The following is a 22,073-nucleotide window of genomic DNA, read 5'->3' on the forward strand; positions in this document are numbered from 1 at the left end:
TTTAAAAAGCACTAGTTACGCTATCTCCCGGCTTTCCGCCTCAGGAGTTTAGTGTGTCTCTGCTTCGCGCTCGCTTTCAGCGCGATTTGAAGGTTCGGCGGGGGGCGAGGCCTGTTTAAAAGGGGGCGTGGTCAGTGTCCGCTGGCCAATGGCGACAGCGCAAATAGTATGTTCCCGCTGCAGCTCTTCCAATCAGCTGCGCGAGACTGCCAAAGTTTCCCAAAAGTCTTCCCAAACCAGTGCCCAGAAGGGAGAGCGAGTAAGTTAAAAACAATTCAAAATACACAATTTTTAAAAAGCACTAGTTACGCTATCTCCCGGCTTTCCGCCTCAGGAGTTTAGTGTGTCTCTGCTGCGCGCTCGCTTTCAGCGCGATTTGAAGGTTCGGCGGGGGGGCGTGGCCTGTTTAAAAGGGGCGTGGTCAGTGTCCGCTGGCCAATGGCGACAGCGCAAATAGTATGTTCCCGCTGCAGCTCTTCCAATCAGCTGCGCGAGACTGCCAAAGTTTCCCAAAAGTCTTCCCAAACCAGTGCCCAGAAGGGAGAGCGAGTAAGTTAAAAACAATTCAAAATACACCATTTTTAAAAAGCACTAGTTACGCTATCTCCCGGCTTTCCGCCTCAGGAGTTTAGTGTGTCTCTGCTGCGCGCTCGCTTTCAGCGCGATTTGAAGGTTTGGCGGGGGGTGTGGCCTGTTTAAAAGAGGGCGTGGTCAGTGTCCGCTGGCCAATGGCGACAGCGCAAATAGTATGTTCCCGCTGCAGCTCTTCCAATCAGCTGCGCGAGACTGCCAAAGTTTCCCAAAAGTCTTCCCAAACCAGTGCCCAGAAGGTAGAGCGAGTAAGTTAAAAACAATTCAAAATACACAATTTTTAAAAAGCACTAGTTACGCTATCTCCCGGCTTTCTGCCTCAGGAGTTTAGTGTGTCTCTGCTGCGCGCTCGCTTTTAGCGCGATTTGAAGGTTCGGCGGGGGGCGTGGCCTGTTTAAAAGGGGGCGTGGTCAGTGTCCGCTGGCCAATGGCGACAGCGCAAGTAGTATGTTCCCGCTGCAGCTCTTCCAATCAGCTGCGCGAGACTGCCAAAGTTTCCCAAAAGTCTTCCCAAACCAGTGCCCAGAAGGGAGAGCGAGTAAGTTAAAAACAATTCAAAATACACAATTTTTAAAAAGCACTAGTTACGCTATCTCCCGGCTTTCCGCCTCAGGAGTTTAGTGTGTCTCTGCTGCGCGCTCGCTTTCAGCGCGATTTGAAGGTTTGGGGGGGGGCGTGGCCTGTTTAAAAGGGGGCGTGGTCAGTGTCCGCTGGCCAATGGCGACAGCGCAAATAGTATGTTCCCGCTGCAGCTCTTCCAATCAGCTGCGCGAGACTGCCAAAGTTTCCCAAAAGTCTTCCCAAACCAGTGCCCAGAAGGGAGAGCGAGTAAGTTAAAACAATTCAAAATACACAATTTTTAAAAAGCACTAGTTACGCTATCTCCTGGCTTTCCGCCTCAGGAGTTTAGTGTGTCTCTGCTGCGCGCTCGCTTTCAGCGTGATTTGAAGGTGCGAGGGGGGGCGTGGCCTGTTTAAAAGGGGGCGTGGTCAGTGTCCGCTGGCCAATGGCGACAGCGCAAATAGTATGTTCCCGCTGCAGCTCTTCCAATCAGCTGTGCGAGACTGCCAAAGTTTCCCAAAAGTCTTCCCAAACCAGTGCCCAGAAGGGAGAGTGAGTAAGTTAAAAACAATTCAAAATACACATTTTTTTAAAAGCACTAGTTACGCTATCTCCCGGCTTTCCGCCTCAGGAGTTTAGTGTGTCTCTGCTGCGCGCTCGCTTTCAGCGCGATTTGAAGGTTCGGCGGGGCGGGCGGGGCCTGTTTAAAAGGGGGCGTGGTCAGTGTCCGCTGGCCAATGGCGACAGCGCAAATAGTATGTTCCCGCTGCAGCTCTTCCAATCAGCTGCGCGAGACTGCCAAAGTTTCCCAAAAGTTTTCCCAAACCAGTGCCCAGAAGGGAGAGCGAGTAAGTTAAAAACAATTCAAAATACACAATTTTTAAAAAGCACTAGTTACGCTATCTCCCGGCTTTCCGCCTCAGGAGTTTAGTGTGTCTCTGCTGCGCGCTCGCTTTCAGCGCGATTTGAAGGTTCGGCGGGGGGCGGGGCCTGTTTAAAAGGGGGCGTGGTCAGTGTCCGCTGGCCAATGGCGACAGCGCAAATAGTATGTTCCCGCTGCAGCTCTTCCAATCAGCTGCGCGAGACTGCCAAAGTTTCCCAAAAGTCTTCCCAAACCAGTGCCCAGAAGGGAGAGTGAGTAAGTTAAAAACAATTCAAAATACACAATGTTTAAAAAGCACTAGTTACGCTATGTCCCGGCTTTCCGCCTCAGGAGTTTAGTGTGTCTCTACATCACAACGAGTTCTTGGAAAACCAGACTCTTACGCAGAAGGAACTTCCCCCAGCCTGGATATTGATTTCTCCAAGAACTCATTTATTATGCATGAACATCTATTCCTAAGGGGTTCATTCATGACGTTCTCATGCCCGGATTTTACGTCAATTTTGGCATTCCTAAACACCTTCAAGGTATAAATATACCTTCCCTTGCTATGGCAAAGCACGGTGTGGTTCGATGCAGTTCAACTACCTACTTGCACGACGCTGCTAACCACAGCAAGTCCCGAAGGAAGCCGACTCTCCAGCTGACACACTGACCAGAAGCTGTGATGCTTGCTGAGAATATAGCTCCAGTGTTTCTGACTTCCCTTGCAAGGTGTTAGAAATCGAGTCCCGGGAATGAGGTACAAACCTCTGTCATTCTAAGGTATGCAGCTGATTAGAACCTAGAGAAACCTTTGGCAATTCTTGGCACAACTAAACTAGACTATAGCTAAACAGCACCTACTTCTTACCTCGTTCTAGACTTAGGTTAGGTGCTCTGGGGTAGGATTATTTTAGAAGCACCAGTTGAGTATTTTAGCCTGTGGTATTTATGTATTTTAATGAATATATGATAGCCGCAAAAACATGCTATTACAATATTATTTTATATTACTGCTAACGCTGTACATATTCTATTTCGCATTCTGTCTTACGATTGTAGCAGTTCATTTCTCTTGCATGAGAAATAAGACTGTTCAATAAACCCTTTTATTGAAACGCCCCTCTCACTATTTCTGTGCAACTCTGTAGAAACGAAGCATGCACGATTGAGTGAGAGAAATAGTTATCTATTGTTTCCACGACTCTGAAGATATTGTTCCGACTCTAAAGGAAACAAAGTTGTTATGTTTATGTGGTTGTCAGAGACTAATCCCTTCTTGCTTATTCGAGAAGTTTCTAGTGTCCACCGAGCTCACTGGCACACACACAATTAAGTTTAAAGTACTCAATAGAGACATACTGACATCAGTCCCATGTCAAATCTATAGTGTATGTTATTCCAATGCGCAGAACCTATCAGGGATATAGGAACTACACTACAGTACCGTACCGTCTGAGATTCGATCACCGTCTCACCCCTGGAGTGAGATTTAACTGCTAGCACCCACTTCCTAGAGATGAGCAAGGGCCCAACACCGCCGCTCTGGCACCAGAAGTGGAGAAAGAGTGGGTTCTGCTGGATTTGATACTCTGAGGGAGGTTCTGGAGGTTTGTATCTCTTCCTTCTTGCCCTCACTGCCCGCCTGGCGATGCTGAAGTTGCATGTTGTGCGTGTTCCTCTGGAGGTGTTCACCTTAGCAGCCAGGTGTGGTGGGTCGCTGCTGGTGTTGACAGCTGTGTAAGGGAGGCACCGGGTATGCATGAGGGGAGTGGGACCCAGTGGACTTCTCAGAGTGCTGGAGTGATTGTGTCATACGAGCAAAGACCCCTGATGAGGGGCAGATACAAGCAGAAGACCTTTATTGGAGGTAGGATGGTCTGAGGCACGTGTGCAAGGCTTTAACCGATGTCAAGATGGGCCAGACCCAGTGACACTGTTTTAAGGGCAGGTTCACCTTTTGCTGCAGCATCACGGGGCTCTGCGGGTGTAGTTTGGAGTGCAATGTGGGTCATAATGCCAGGTGTGTGGGGCAAGGGAGGACTTTACACAGATATCTGGGGCGTGAAGCAGCCAAGATTCCTTTGAGACAGCCCTGTAATGGCTCCCTGCTCCCCTAGTGACATCCCCTCCCTGACACTCCATGCCTTCTCGTGCTTCTTGCCCTTCTCCTGGCACTCGCTGCCCCTCTACAGACACTCACTGACCTTCTACAGACACTCCCTGCCCCTCTACAGACACTCCCTACCCCTCTACAGCCACTCACTGACCTTCTAGAGACACTCCCTGCCCCTCTATAGACACTCCCTGCCCCTCTATAGGCACTCACTGACCCTGTACAGACACTCCCTGCCCCTCTACAGGCACTCCCTGCCCCCTCTATAGATACTCTGCCCCTCTACAGACACTCACTGACCCGACCCTCTACAGACACTCCCTGCCCCTCTATAGACATTCCCTGCCCCTCTACAGGCACTCACTGACCCGACCCTCTACAGACACTCCCTGCCCCTCTATAGACACTCACTGACCCTCTACAGACACTCCCTGCCCCTCTACAGGCACTCCCTGCCTCTCCACAGGCACTCCCTGTCCCTCTACAGACACTCCCTGACCCTCTACAGACACTCACTGACCCTCTACAGACACTCCCTGACCCTCTATAGACACTCCCTGACCCTCTATAGACACTCACTGACCTTCTACACACACTCCCTACTCCTCTATAGACACTCCCTGCCTCTCTACCGGCATCCCCTGCCCCTCTACAGACACTCCCTGCCCCTCTATAGACACTCCCTGCCCCTCTACAGACACTCCCTGTCCCTCTACAGGCACTCCCTGCCCCTCTACAGGCACTCCCTGCAACTCTACAGACACTCCCTGCCCCTCTATAGACACTCCCTGCCCCTCTACAGACACTCCCTCTCCCTCTACAGGCACTCACCGACCCTCTACAGACACCACCTGCCCCTCTATAAACACTCACTGCCCCTCTACAGGCACTCACTGACCTCCTACAGACACTCCCTGCCCCTCTACAGACATTCCCTGCCCCTCTACAGGCGCTCACTGACCCTCTACAGACACTCCCGCCTCTCCACAGGCACTCCCTGTCCCTCTACATACACTCCCTGCCCCTCTACAGACACTCACTGACCCTCTACAGACACTCCCTACCCCTCTACAGACAATCCCTGCCCATCAACAGGCACTCCCTGCCTCTCCACAGGCACTCCCTGTCCCTCTACAGACAATCCCTGTCCCTCTACAGACACTCCCTGACCCTCTACAGACACTGCCTGACCCTCCTTAGACACTCCCTGACCCTCCACAGGCACTCCCTGCCCCTCTACAGACACTCCCTGCCTCTCCACAGGCACTCCCTGTCCCTCTACAGACACTCCCCGACCCTCTATAGACACTCCCTGACCCTCTATAGACACTCACTGACCCTCTATAGACACTCCCTGACCCTCTATAGACACTCCCTGACCCTCTACAGACACTCACTGACCTTCTACAGACACTCCCTGCCCCTCTACAGACACTCACTGACCCTCTATAGACACTCCCTGACCCTCTACAGACACTCACTGACCTTCTACAGACACTCCCTGCCCCTCTACAGACACTCACTGCCCCTCTACAGGCGCTCACTGACCCTCTACAGACACTCCCTGCCCTTCTATAGACACTCTATGCCCCTTTACAGATACTCCCTGCTCCTCTATAGACACTCCCTGCCTCTCTACCGGCACTCCCTGTCCCTCTACAGACACTCCCTGTCCCTCTACAGACACTCCCTGCCCCTCTACAGATACGCCCTGCCCCTCTACAGACACTCCCTGCCCCTCTACAGACACTCCCTGCCCCACTACAGGCACTCCCTGCCCCTCTACAGACACTCCCTGCCCCTATATAGACACTCACTGCCCCTCTACAGACACTCCCTGTCCCTCTACAGGCACTCACCGACCCTCCACAGGCACTCACTGACCCTCTACAGACACTCCCTGCCCCTCTATAGACACTCCCTGCCCCTCTATGGACACTCCCTGACCCTCTACAGACACTCCCTGCCTCTCTACAGACACTCACCGACCCTCTACAGATACTCCCTGCCCCTCTATAGATACTCCCTGCCCCACTACAGACACTCTTGCCCCTCTCTGGACACTCCCTGACCTTCTACAGACACTCACTGACCCACTACAGACACACCCTGCCCCCCTCTGGACACTCCCTGCCCCTCTACAGACACTCCCTGCCCCTCTACTGACACTCCCTGCCCTTCTTCAGACACGCCCTGCCCCTCTACTGACACTCCCTGCCCCTCTTCAGACACTCCCATCCCCTCTACAGGCGCTCACTGACCCTCTACAGACACTCCCTGCCCCTCTACAGACATTCCCTGCCCCTCTACAGGCACTCACTGACCCTCTATCTACGGACACTCCCTGACCCTCTATAGACACTCCATGACCCTCTACAGACACTCACTGACCTTCTACAGACAATCCCTGCTCCTCTATAGACACTCCCTGCCTCTCTACCGGCACTCCCTGCCCCTCTACAGACACTCCCTGCCCCTCTATAGACACTCCCTGCCCATCTACAGATACTCCCTGTCCCTCTACAGGCACTCACTGACCCTCTATCTACGGACACTCCCTGACCCTCTATAGACACTCCATGACCCTCTACAGACACTCACTGACCTTCTACAGACAATCCCTGCTCCTCTATAGACACTCCCTGCCTCTCTACCGGCACTCCCTGCCCCTCTACAGACACTCCCTGCCCCTCTATAGACACTCCCTGCCCATCTACAGATACTCCCTGTCCCTCTACAGGCACTCCCTGCCCCTCTACAGGCATTCCCTGCCCCTCCACAGGCACTCCCTGTCCCTCTACAGACAATCCCTGCCCCTCTACAGACACTCCCTGACCCTCTACAGACACTCCCTGACCCTCCTTAGACACTCCCTGACCCTCCACAGGCACCCCCTGACCCTCTACAGACACTCACTGACGCTCTATAGACACTCCCTGACCCTCTACAGGCACTCTCTGACCAGCTACAGACAATCCCTGACCCTCTACAGACACTCCCTGCCCTTCTATAGACACTCTCTGCCCCTTTACAGACACTCCCTGCTCCTCTATAGACACTCCCTGCCTCTCTACAGGCACTCCCTGTCCCTCTACAGACACTCCCTGCCCCTCTACAGACACTCCCTGCCCCTCTACAGACACTCCCTGCCCCTCTATAGACACTCCCTGCCCCTCTACAGACACCCCCTGCCCCTCTACTGACACTCCCTGCCCCTCTTCAGACACTCCCTGCCCCTCTACAGGCACTCCCTGCCCCTCTACGGACACCCCCTGCCCCTCTTCAGACACTCCCTGCCCCTCTACAGGTGCTCAGTGACCCTCTGCAGACACTCCCTGCCCCTCTGTAGACACTCCCTGCCCCTCTAGAGACACTCCCTGCCCCTCTACAGACATTCCCTGGCCCTCTACAGACACTCACTGACCCTCTACAGACACTCCCTGCCCCTCTACAGACACTCCCTGTCCCTCTATGGACACCCCTATCTGGACACTTCCTGCCCCTCTACAGACACTCTCTGCCCCTCTACAGGCACTCCCTGCCCCTCTACAGACACTCCCTGCCTCTCTACAGACACTCACCGACCCTCTACAGATACTCCCTGCCCCTCTATAGACACTCCCTGCCCCACTACAGACACTCCCTGCCCCTCTCTGGAAACTCCCTGCCCCTCTACAGGCTCTCACAGCCCCTCTGTAGACACTCCCTGCCCCTCTACTGACACTCCCTGCCCCTCTACTGACACTCCCTGCCCCTCTTCAGACACTCCCTGCCCCTCTGTAGACACTCACTGCCCCTCTACAGACACTCCCTGCCCCTCTTCAGGCACTCACTGACCCTCTAAAGACACTCCCTACTCCTCTATAGACACTCCCTGCCCCTCTACAGACACTCCCATCCCCTATCTGGATACTGCCTGACCCTCTACAGACAATCACTACCCCTCTACAGACACTCCCTACCCCTCTACAGACACTCACTGACCCTCTACAGATACTCCCTGCCCCTCTACAGACACTCCCTGCCCCTCTACAGACACTCCATGCCCCTCTACAGGCACTCACTGACCCTCTACAGATACTCCTCGCCCCTCTACAGACACTCCCTGCCCCTCTACAGACACTCCATGCCCCTCTACAGACACTCCCTGCCCCTCTACAGACACTCCCTGCCCCTCTACAGGCACTCACTGCCCCTCTACAGACAATCACTACCCCTCTACAGACACTCCCTGCCCCTCTACAGACACTCACTGACCCTCTACAGATACTCTCTGCCCCTCTATAGACACTCCCTGCCCCTCTACAGACACTCCTGCCCCTCTCTGGACACTCCCTGACCCTCTACAGACACTCACTGACCCACGACAGCCACTCCTTGTCCCTCTCTGGACACTCCCTGCCCCTCTACAGGCGCTCACTGACCCTCTGCAGACACTCTCTGCCCCTCTGTATACACTCCCTGCCCCTCTACAGACACTCCCTGCCCCTCTGCAGACACCCACTGCCCCTCTACAGACACTCCCTGCCCCTCTACAGGCACTCCCTGACCCTCTATAGACACTCCCTGCCCCTCTACAGACACTCCCTGCCCCTCTACAGACACTCCTGCCCCTCTCTGGACACTCCCTGACCCTCTACAGACACTCACTGACCCACTACAGACACGCACTGTCCTTCTCTGGACACTCCCTGCCCCTCTACAGACACTCCCTGCCCCTCTACAGACACTCCATGCCCCTCTACAGACTCTACAGACACTCCCTGCCCCTCTACAGACACCCCCTGCCCCACTACAGACACCCTCTGCCCCTCTTCAGACACTCCCTGACCCTCTACAGACACTCCCTGCCCCTCTACAGACACCCCCTGCCCCTCTACAGACAGTCCCTGCCCCTCTACAGACACCGCCTGCCCCTCTTCAGACACTCCCTGCCCCTCTACAGACACTCACTGCCCCTCTACAGGCACTCCCTGACCCTCTACAGACACTCCCTGCCCCTCTACAGACACTCCCTGCCCCTCTACAGACACTCCTGCCCCTCTCTGGACACTCCCTGACCCTCTACAGACACTCACTGACCCACTACAGACACTCACTGTCCCTCTCTGGACACTCCCTGCCCCTCTACAGACACTCCCTGCCCCTCTACAGACACTCCATGCCCCTCTACAGACTCTACAGACACTCCCTGCCCCTCTACAGACACCCCCTGCCCCACTACAGACACCCTCTGCCCCTCTTCAGACACTCCCTGACCCTCTACAGACACTCCCTGCCCCTCTACAGACACCCCCTGCCCCTCTACAGACAGTCCCTGTCCCTCTACAGACACTCCCTGCACCTCTACAGACACCCCCTGCCCTTCTACAGACACTCCCTGACCCTCTACAGACACTCCCTGCCCCTATCTGGACACTGCCTGCCTGTAGAAAAGTAGGATCTGCTTTCATGGTGTTATATCTAAGGTTTTTACCTTCCATCTTCCCTGTTTCTCTGCCTCTGCTGTTCAGCCAGTGTGAGTGGAATGTTAGTGTGAGTGTGATGTCATTGGAGTGTTTGGTCTGCTGTGAGTGGACTGTCAGTTGGATCCTGGGCTGAGCAGCAGAGAGGATGCTCCTGGTGGGTCTTTTATTACATATATACTGGAAAACCTATCTAACCATCTAAGAAGAATACACTTATCATCTGGAACCTATCCAAGTCTTCTGGAATTCCTCACCAGGATGTAACATAAATTTGGCGACGAGGTGGATCAAAACTACGTGTGAGGACCTTCTTCAAGCTTCTTAAGGACCTTCAACAAGCTTCTTAAAGGTACTTTTATTCAAGATTTTCTCAAAAGAACCTACTTAAGGATTTTACGCCCTCCCGCCCCACCAGTGTCCATATTTCACCGGACAGCCCATGGACAAGGCGTAGATTTTCTGTAACCTGCTTCTATCTGCCTAAAAATTCTACTGCCTGCTTCAAACAGGACATATGCCTCCTGCTACCTGCTTATTCCTGCCTGATTGCTACTACCTGCTTCTGACTGGGCACATGTTTCCTGCTACTTGCTTCTTCCTCCTGATAACTGCTACCTGCCTCTGATAAGGTGTATCACTGATGCTACCTGTTTCCTTCTGCCTGATTACGCTGCCAGCTTCTGACTGGGTGTATCTTTCCTGCTCCATGTTTCCTTCTGCCCAAATCCTGCTGCCTTTGACACCTTGCGGCCATTTGTCAGGTGTATGCTTCCATGCTACTTCAACATCTACTATGGCTCAGGGGCAAATCTTTACTCTTAAGTGCAACCATATTTTCAGCATCTACAGCAGCGGATTTATGGGATGAGAGAATTATTTTTGTGCGATGCGCCTTGTTTCTCACATGAACTCTGACTTGAACTTTGTGCTTCACGTTCATTTTAGCTTTAAATATACTCTCCTGCACTTTTCACATGCATCTGGATTCTATCTCTGCCACATCTTGGGGATCGAGAAAGAGGTGCTCCCATTATCTTCTCGGCAAGGCGGATTTATTTTACATCTTTATTAATACATTTTTTGGTCAACATGCAGCATTTCAATTTTCTGCCTTAGTGTGTGCACACTTACCGTTATTAACGTGCGCCTTTCGCGAGGATTCTTCAGCTGGAATGCGCGCTCTTGATCTCGTGAGGGACCTGCCTCATCTTCCTGACGTCTTTGCAATCAATGTAACAGCAGATTCCCAGCTGCTTGTTCACGTTCTTCATATCGACGGGCCTGGAGCCATCCGGCATGCGCCGTCCTGGCGTGCCGCCATCTTGATTGGAGATTTCTCTGACCCAGTTGGTTTACTTCTTCATGAAGCTGGATGATCAGTTAAGTGTTTTGTGCGCACTTATTTCTTCTATGAATGCCCTGACAGACTTTGTACTGAGAGACGCTATCCAGCCTACATTGCTGCATATTATGACTGTCAGGCATTTTACGATAATTTCCTGCTTCACTCCGGTGTCTTGTTGCTGATTTCTTATTGGAGTCATCCTGTAAGTACTTTCAGCGTGGTGACGCGCACACCTTCTTCAAAATGTGACTTTCAATTTTAATTTCCTTGGAGACATGTTGTGAAGTATTTCGAAGCATTATTATTTTCTCTACAACCTTATTGCCCTTGGACTAGAGACGCTTTTCACTTTTCCTGGTTACTTCACCTTAAGCGTTGATTTTCAGGTCATACTGGGTACTTCATGATGATACTTACAGTGCATTTTTCCATTTAGTGCGCAGGTTTTCATATATGGTCTAACTTGAGGCGTGACTGAATTTCTTTGCAGTGTACTTCAGCTTACCCAGATCGTATTTTCCTGCAGGTTTTCATATATGGTCAAACTTGAGGCGTGACTGAATTTCTTTGCCGTGTAGTTCAGTTTACCCAGATCGTATTTTCCTGCAGTTTCATATGTGGTCTAACTTGAGGCATGACTGAATTTCTTTGCAGTGTAGTTCAGTTTACCCAGATCGTATTTTCCTGCAGTTTCATATGTGGTCTAACTTGAGGAATGACTGAATTTCTTTGCAGTGTAGTTCAGTTTACCCAGATCTTATTTTCCTGCAGTTTCATATGTGGTCTAACTTGAGGCGTGACTGAATTTCTTTGCAGTGTAGTTCAGTTTACCCAGATCGTATTTTCCTGCAGTTTCATATGTGGTCTAACTTGAGGCGTGACTGAACTTCTTTGATGTGTAGTTCAGTTTACCCAGATCGCATTTTTCCTGGAGCATTTCTTGTTCCTCTGATTCCTGACATGAGTACTTGATATTTACTGTTTAATTATTATTTTGTCAAAGGTTTACTTATGTGGTCTAATTTAAGGTGTCACTGACTTTTTCTTTGCTGTCTAGTTCAGTTTCCCAGACCGCACTTTCCCTGCAATTTTCACTTGTGGTCTAATTTTAGGCGTGGCTGTACTCCTATCTTCGGTGTGGTACAGTTTACGCAGATCGCATACCTTTTCTACATGTCTTCCTTTTTGGTTGATGTGTTAGGTGTACGTCACCTGTTTTCTTTACTTTCATTTCTTTCTTTCTTTCCTTCTTCCTGTTGATGTGTTCAGTGGTTCCATACTTCTCACTAGCCTGGCCAGTTGGTGTAGTTGTGGTGGTCACACTCGTGTACTACTTCTTGTTAGTTTTCGTGGTATTATTACTTCTTGCTTATGTAATTCTCTCAGTTTGCTCTTCCGTCTTTTACTTTTTTTTCCTTCCTTTTGATACTTCTTACTTCAATTTTTCTCTGCTAAGGAAGGAGATGTGTGTCTCTTCTATTTTTGCATTACTTTCATGCTGTTTTATTTGTCATTCTGTTCTCACTTTATACTTTATTACATGTTTTCCTTCATTGCTTACCTTCATTGCTTATTTTTACGTCATATTTCACCTTGCTTATTTTTAGTATGTTTTTCATACTTATGTGCATTTGCATTAGCATCTCATTAAAGTATTTCATAAGTGTTTCATTAAAGTATTTCATTAAGCATTTCTATCAGGTGAGCAAAACATCAAATAACACAGCCTGTCACATTATACTCTTCTGCAGGCTAAGGGGGGGACTTTCATAAACCATGGGCTAAAACATTTCAAGAAGCAGCTATGAGCATTTCCTCTAGTAAATATCAACAGTTCAATACCAGTAACCACGTCATCGACATATCAATGGAGTAAATCAATCAGTATCATAACACAACCCCATCAGGATTCCATAGAAGCCCGCCCCTGCAAGAAATTCAGTACTGGGAAATATTATACCACTCCATCAGCAGGCTTAAAAACAGGTAATCAGGCATGCACAGTTAATGCAGCATAAGATTGTTTTAAGGCATGCACAGTCAATTGGCCCGAGGAGTTAATCAAACCCAAGCGGGTTACTGGGCATAGACAGTTGATTCCTCTTAAGCCTGTTCCCCCAGGCATGCACAGTCATTCAGCCCAAGTACCCCCGATGCTTAATCCAGGTCACACGGTCTCTCGGGGCTCAATGGGGCCAACGGGGCCCAGCGTCAGTTTCCCCGGGGGAGGGGCGAACTCGGGGCCTTTCCCGGCCTTCCGCCATCCTCCCCTGGGATTACCTGTTGACTTCGGCCCTTTGGGGCCCTTGCGTTGGTCTTGGAGCAGGGGGGGAGGGTTTCCGACCCTCCTGTGGGCCTCGCTCGGCCAGCGGCGGCAATAGGGGCAGTTGTGGCACTCTGGTGCCCGCAGAGGGTCAGGCGCGGCGTGTGAGCAAAGCGGAGGGGGCTCTTGTGTTCCTCCACCCCCCCTTTTTGGTTGATGTGTTAGGTGTACGTCACCTGTTTTCTTTACTTTTATTTCTTTCTTTCTTTCCTTCTTCCTGTTGATGTTTTCAGCGGTTCCATACTTCTCGCTAGCCTGGCCAGTTGGTGTAGTTGTGGTGGTCACACTCGTGTACTACTTCTTGTTAGTTTTCGTGGTATTATTACTTCTTGCTTATGTAATTCTCTCAGTTTGCTTTTCTGTCTTTTACTTTTTTTTCCCTTCCTTTTGATACTTCTTACTTCAATTTTTCTCTGCTAAGGAAGGAGATGTGTGTCTGTTCTATTTTTGTATTACTTTCATGCTGTTTTATTTGTCATTCTGTTCTCACTTTATGCTTTAATACATGTTTTCCTTCATTGCTTACCTTCATTGCTAATTTTTACGTCATATTTCACCTTGCTTATTTTTAGTATGTTTTTCATACTTATGTGCATTTGCAATCTTTCTACTGCAATTTGTATTGATTATACTGTGATGTTATTGCAATGTTGCTATTTACCTTTGCTTACTTTTGCTTTCTCTTTGTTCATTTTATAAAGAGGGAAGGTGTGTTATATCTAAGGTTTTTACCTTACATCTTCCCTGTTTCTCTGCCTCTGCTGTTCAGCCAGTGTGAGTGGAATGTTAGTGTGAATGTGATGTCACTGGAATATTTGGTATGCTGTGAGTGGACTGTCAGTTGGATCCTGGGCTGAGCAGCAGAGAGGATGCTCCTGCTGGGGTTTGATTACATATATACTGGAAAACCTATCTAACCATCTAAGAAGAATAAACTTATCATCTGTAACTTATCCAAGTCTTCTGGAATTCCTTACCAGGATGTAACACATGGTTACCCCCACTTTTTGCTTGGTTTCAGTGTGTTTTTGATTATTCTGACTGGGATCCTGGTAATCAGGACCCCAGTCACTGTTCTTTTCCCCTAAATTGACCATGGTAAGTACTTCTGTACATCCACAATTGGCTACTGGTGCACCCTTGTAAGTCCCTAGTATATGGTACTGAGTCACCCAGGGCATAGGTACACCAGGTGTCTCCCATGGGCTGGCGCATGTACTGTGCCACCCATCAGAGTCCACTCAAACTGTGACTGCAGGTCTGCCCTTGCAGCCTGTGTGAGCTGGTGACAGCACCTCTCACAACAAATATACGTTTTTGCATATCTGAGGTCGCGGCACTTAAACCCTATAAGTATATGTGGGGTTCTTTTTCGTGTAACCTACCTCCATGAAACATGCTGCTGAACACTCCTTCAAGATAAGGCTTAAGGCTGCTCTCCACAGTTACTACTTTGAGAGTTTCCTGTGGTTATCAGAGGCCACCAAAATCACCGTACGTGTTGCCTGGATGAGTGCAATTTGCACCACTTAAATAAGCGTGAACCATTTACTAAGCCAGCCTCCTACACTGCTGTTCTTCTATTACCCTAAGTCCTTCTTCTTACACTCCCTGTCCCTATCCTGACACTGCGGTCCTCTCTAGTGACACTGTGCACCTCCTTAGAACACTCTACGACCCCTAATGTAGTTTAACACTCCCCAAACATCTAGTGACACTCCCTGCCTCTCTCCTGACACTTCCTGTGCCTTTCCCTACACTCCACTCCCAACTAATGATAGTATGCACCGCCTCACAATGCTCTCAGTTGCTTCCCCTAGTTTAACACTCCCTGGCCAACTAGTGACACTCCCTGCGGTAGTCAGACAAAATATCGAAATAAAAATATCGATATACAATAATATCGATGTTTTAATATCGATGGTATAGAATATCGATGTGCCATAATATCGACAGACAGAATATCGAGATTAAGGTATGTATGTTAGTAATATCGAAATTTTGTTGTTTAGTGTTATGTATTTTATTTTGTTGTTTATATGTTTGCTAAATATGTTTAGAAATGTATGTTTGAAAATTAGTAATTTTGTTAACATTTTGCGTTTTAGTATTAGAGCGGGTTGTGGGTTTATAGGGGAATAGGGTGGGAAGTAATTTAATAATAATTAATTAATTAATATATGTTTGTAAATATTTTTATCTAATAATTAATTGGTAATTAATTAATATTAATTAGTTAATTAATTAATATATGTTTGTAAATATTTTTAAATAATAATTAATTGGTAATTAATTAATATTAATCAGTTAATTAATTAATATAAATTTGTACATATTTTTATTTAACAATTAATTGGTAATTAATTAATATTAATTAGTTAATTAATTAATATAATTGTGTACATATTTATAATTAATTATTAATTGTAATTAATTATTATTAATTAGTTAATTACATTAATTAGATTAATTTTTTAATATATATAATTTTTTGTTATTGTTAATGAATTATTTGGGAAAAATTAATATTAATTAGTAAATTAAATTAATTATAGCTAATGTGCTAATATATTTACTTTATTGTTATTGTTAATTATTAATTAATTGGTAATTAAATAATGTTAATTAATTTTGGGTAAAGGAGTATTTTTAGGGTTCAGGGTCAGTTTTCAGTTCTTGGGTAAAGGGGTATTTTTGGGGCTCAGGGTCAGTTTTCAGTTCTTGGGTAAAGGGGTATTTTTAGGGTTCAGGGTCAGTTTTCAGTTTTTGGGTAAAGGGGTATTTTTAGGGTTCAGGGTCAGTTTTCAGTTCTTGGGTAAAGGGGTATTTTTGGGGTTCAGGGTCAGTTTTCAGTTTTTGGGTAAAGGGGTATTTTTAGGGTTCAGGGTCAGTTTTCAGTTTTTGGGTAAAGGGGCATTTTTAGGGTTCAGGGTCAGTTTTCAGTTTTTGGGTAAAGGGGTATTTTTAGGGTTCAGGGTCAGTATTCAGTTTTTGGGTAAAGGGGTATTTTTAGGGTTCAGGGTCAGTTTTCAGTTCTTGGGTAAAGGGGTATTTTTAGGGTTCAGGGTCAGTTTTCAGTTTTTGGGTAAAGGGGTATTTTTAGGGTTCAGGGTCAGTTTTAGGTTTTTGGGGTACAGGGGTATTTTTAGGGTTCAGGGTCAGTTTTGGGTTTTTGGGGTACAGGCGTACAGGGTAAAAATAAAATAAATTTAAATTTAATTTAAATCAATTAAATGAAATTAAAAAAAATAAAATTACATTAAATTATTAAGTTTTTAATTTATTTTAAATGTATATGTATTACTTTTAATTTTTTTATTATGTTTTAATGTTTTTATTAATATTTGTTAAATTATATGTATTTTAACATTATTTTTACATTATTATTAATACATTTAAAAAAACGATATTTTTAATTTCGATATTTTTGTACTACGATATTATTTTTTCGATATTTTTGTACTTACCTTTATGAAGATAGGATCCCGATATTATTGTCCTCGATATTTTTGTTGCGATATTTTTTTATTGCGATATTTTTGTGGTCGATATTATGTCATACATTCACTCCCTGCCCCTCTTCTGCCAAAACCCTGCCTCTCTCCTGACACTTCCTGTTCCTCTCCCTACACTCCAGTTCCATCTAATGACATTGTGCACCGCCTCACAACACTCTCTGATGCCTTCCCTTGTGTGACACTCCCTGTCCCTCTTTTGCCACTCCCTGCCACTCCATCGCCCTCTCCTGCCCCTCCACTCGGCTCTCATGACATGGTACACCTCATGACACTCTACGATCCCTCCTTTTTGTTAACACTCCCTGGTTCTCTAGTGACATGCCCTACTCTTCTCTGGACACTTCCTACTAATCAAGTAAGACTGTGCGGTTCGACAACAAATGCATGAAATTATGGGGACTTAGTCTACCCACGTCATCAAAATATGTTGGCCCAATTCCTGGCTTGCTCACAGTGCACCATCTGGACCCCTAACCTGACAGGGTACCGGATGGTGTCTGTAACCTCAGAGCATGACCACTCTGAGCCCCTCCCGGGAAAACGTGGAAACAGATCTACCTTTTCGCTGTACCATAGGCATGCGCAAAGGGAGACACAAGAAATACGCAAAATGGCATTTCAGACATTTATTGAAGCAATTGGGTTCTTGTGTAAAAGACAAGAGCTGCAGTTATTAGCAGAAGGAAACAAAGCATTGTGACCAGCATTACAAGGATGTGGAAAAACATGAATAATTCAACCATTATAACGTTGCTGAGAGTATTGCGTATATGAACATCTATCATAATGAGAACCCTACCTACCCTGACCCGATTCTAGAGAGCGTAATAAGTGCATTCTGCCAGATCTCCTGGAGTAGCCTAACTCCCCGTTTACCTGTATGAATGATGTGTCTGGACGCCAGCCTGGTGTGGAGCAGCCTCTGTCCTTAGCGGGATGGTTACAGAACTCAGCAGGGCCGAGAATCAGCCCCGGGCGGACGTCCTGGATAATCCACAGAACTGCTCCTCTGATGAGCTACATGTCAGAAGCAGTTTATATAATAAAAACTGGCCTCGTTCACACTGTGTCTTCGGCCCTACGCTTTTTAATATTTGTGTTTATGACTCAGAACTGTCTCAGAATGTACAACATTGTGATAAAATGCTTATGAAGGATTATGCTTGCAAGCAGAACACTACCTAAGCAGGCAAAAAAGTCACTTGTCTAGAAAAATTCTAACCCATAACAACATTTAAATACCTGTAAATGGACTCTACAAATATTTCACACACAGCACCTTTTTTGTTAATTTTGAAATATAATACATTTTTAATAGGATCCAAACATGACTAGAGTTTACTTGGTGAGGTACAAATGGTAACAATGAACTAAAAACAATTTCTACACATTATAGTTTGTGCTCTATATTGTTTTATCAATAAAATGTTGTGTCTGTGCAAATGTGCGGTCCATTTCAATGGAAAGTGTGCCATCTGTAAATGGACCACCGGCTCCTTAACACGCCCTTGCCGCGCTCCTGCTCCGTGGGCGTGGCTCATTTGCAACGCTTGTTCTTTGAGTGATGCTTGGAGTTTTCACAATCCCTGTGACTTCAGTGATGCAACATTGATGGCAGAACCCCGACTCTCAAAATAGTTCCACCACCACTGACTCAGCAGTATGATTGTTGTCCTAAATTACTCTTAATTACTCAAGTTGGTGTAATTGCATAATTTTGATAATCACAATGCATAATTTCTCAAATCACTCCAATTTCTCCGGCATAATTAAAATGATTTAGGGGCATATATAGGTAGGCGTTTGCGATTCGCAAACTCCGAAATTCAGCGAATTTCAGCGTTTGCGAATCGCAAACGGCAATTTGGTATGTAGGTGCCACTTAGCAAAATAAGGAATCGCAAAATTTGCGATTCCTTATTTTGCTCAAGCATTTAAGGAATCGCAATTTTGCGATTCCTTAAATGCTATGCAGGGTCGCTTTTAAAATTGCGATTTTGGCTTAAGGAATCGCAAAATACCACCTACTTCAAGTAGATGGTATTTTGCGATTTCCTGTCAAAATGCATTTAAAAAAAAATTCAAAGTGCCATGTGGCACACAGACATTTCCTTAGGCCATGTATAAGCACCACATGTACTTACAGGCACATTCCAGGGGTGCATCAGGTGTCCTTTGGACACCCTGGCACCCTTAGAATTGCAATTCTCAAATTGCGATTTTCTCATAGAAAATCGCAATATGAGAATGTATGCCCATTCATTCCTATGGGCCTCTTGGCCCATAGGAACGAATGGGACACTCATTCCGCAATTGCGATTCGCAATTTGCTAATCACAATTAAGGAATCTTAGGGATTCTCAAAAAAAATGTGAATTTTTACCTACATTCCATTTTGCAATTCCCAAATAGCGATTCCTTAAAAATCGCTATTTGAGAATCGCAAAATGTGATTTACCTACACATGCCCCTTGATCATTAGGCCGTCTGCGTTGTCTGAGCACTTTTTACTCATATGACGAATTTCAGTGATTATAATAAATATATCTAAAAGTCAAAAAATCATTTTAATAGACACCAAAAGAAGATCTTTGCATCTTACAGTAGGTGGAGAATCTTTGGTATGAATGTGTCATAGAATCTAAAATCTGGGCTCCTTCTTGATCAATTGAATATTAAAACAAAAGCCTTTCTTGTGCAATGGGTACATAGGCCTTTTATATGGATTGGAAGCATTTTGTTTATTCAATTCATATTTAAAGAGTCTTCAAAACCACTCTGGTGGAGCCAATGGGACCTGAGACGGCATTTCTACCACTACCGATGTTGGGTGTGGGGTACTCCCTGCATTAAACAGGTTTCGCTGTAGCAAATCAACTCGGGTTTGTAGGACTGCAGTTTCCTGTCGTGAAGCAGCTAACTCCGCCTGTACTAGCGCTAACGCCGCCATCACGTCTTCTAAAGTGGCCATCCTTGACTTCAACACAACCAGGAGGAAAATAATTTGTGGGTGATAATTCTGTCAGGCTCCTCCGTTCCAAATCCTCGGGACAGTGTTGAAGCTCTAAAGGGGCCCACCTCTGGACAACCCCAAGTCTGGCATATAGTAAAACCCAGACTGTTGTGGTAATCGAGCGGGGGAAGGAAAGGGTAGGGACTGCGGGGAGGGACATCTGAGAAAGATACAAAAGGCACAAGATAAGCACAGTGTCAGACTATAATAGATGCCTGAAAAGGTACAATGGTAACGATCACTAAACACTATCAGCTAGATTCATCATTATCCAGTTTTGCGAGTCCTTAATAGCGATTCATAAGGAATCGCTATTAAGGACTTGCAAAACGGGATTCATGTAGGAATTGCAAAAAATATTGCGATTCCTACATCTTCCTTATTTGCGATTAGCAAATTGCTAATCGCAAATAAGGAATAACTCCTCATTCATTCCTATGGGCCTAAGGCCTATAGGAATGAATGGGGAGTTATTCCTTATTTGCGATTAGCAATTTGCTAATCGCAAATAAGGATGCGATTTCAAGGGTGCCAGGGGTGTCCAAAGGACACCCTGTAGCACCCCTGAAAAGCAAATGTAGCCAGATGTTGCGCACACACATGTGTAACATACCACTCAGAAAAATGCACTAAAGTGCATTTTTCTGAGTTTTCGCTATTTACCACGAAGTCTGACTTCGTGGTAGATAGCAGCCAGAAATTGCGAATTCGCAAATTGAAAATGGTTGATGAATTGCATTAAAGGAATCTCAAATAGAGATTCCTTAAATGCAATTCCTCGCAAATATGCGATTTCGCAATTAGCGATTTTTGCATTTGGGATGATGAATCCCAAATGCAAAAATTGCACTCGCAAAGGGCCAGATTCTCAGAATCTGACCCTTTGCGAGCCGATTTTAGTTTGATGAATCTGGCTGTATATCTCCCACACCTCACCTGTAAAACAAAGAAGGTGTAACCTAACAGGTAGAAGAGAGCAGAGGGCTGTGGCAGGTTCGCTTCAAGCGACTAGAGTTTTATAACAGGAAACAAAAGAATATATAGGTTTGATAAACACATCAGGGATCACAACATACGAGAAAAATGCATGATTCAGTCTATCCCTTAATTCACCTACCAACTTGTGCTCGCGGTGAGGCTAAATTGCCTAGCCTATGTAGTAACACATCCTCTCCGGAGCCTCTCTCCTACTGTAAGTATGAAAAATCATAAGAAACAAGAAAAAACAATGTTGAAGGTTTTGCCTCTAAACCTTGGAGCAATAATCTTCTTGCTTTAGCCAGAAAGCTGTCTGTTAGCATTTGTTTAAATCCACAATGTCACCAACATAACAGTACATAAAAGATTCAAGTACAATAGTTTCTGCTCCCCTTGTATCGCTGCAGTGAAGTTTGTCAGGAATAAAGTGGAGAAAATCAACTTTAATTGAGGTTCCTCAGCAAGAAACCGGAATTACCACATGTCACACCCAGCAAAGGAATACAGGGTTTTTTGTAAAAGAAACAAAGGCTCCTCTGCAAAAGACCAGCAAACGGGTCCCCGCCAACAGAGGAGTTCAGAAGTTGCAGTACAAACAAACAAGGTCTCCTCTGCAGGAGATCGGGAAAACCGGGATCTCGGCCAACAGAGTTTCAGCGTCCGACTCATCCAAATGATTTTTCAGCAAGGAGAACTCCTTCCGCTGTCTTTTACTTCCGCGGTCGACATAGCGTGCATCACGACACGTGATTCGCAATGCCTACAGGGAAATGTAGTTTTTCTGGAAAGGCATTTTTGTGAATGCCGCTTTACCTCACTGAACGGCAGTCAGTCTACTACCGGTAGTGGAATCATGACAGTACATCCCCTTTCCAGGGTTCAGTGACTGCCAAATGGCTTGTTTGGGTACAGTGATTAGTAGCGTTATTCCAACAGGGAATGACGTCCTCAAAAGCACTCAAAAACAATTTCCTTTCAAATTTAGATCATTCAAATGAAGTTTTATTAAAAAAGTTTTTGAATTCGTTGAAATCTTGATTTCATTCATAAACAATGTAAATTATTTCATGATTCACTTATGGTACATAGCCCAATGCATTTCGGGCATTTAGCCCTTCTTCAGGGGCATACTTAATCTGCGGAAGAAACATAGACACAACCATAATCATATATTTGAGAACATTAGGAAATCATGTTTGTTATTGTGATCATATTCAGTTTGATATAACAACGAGACACCTTCAATTATAAACAAGGTACAATTATGCATGGAAGCTCAAATGTAAAAACATTTT

Source organism: Lissotriton helveticus, chromosome 5_1 (assembly GCF_964261635.1).
Source record: "Lissotriton helveticus chromosome 5_1, aLisHel1.1, whole genome shotgun sequence".
Lineage (NCBI taxonomy): Eukaryota > Metazoa > Chordata > Amphibia > Caudata > Salamandridae > Lissotriton > Lissotriton helveticus.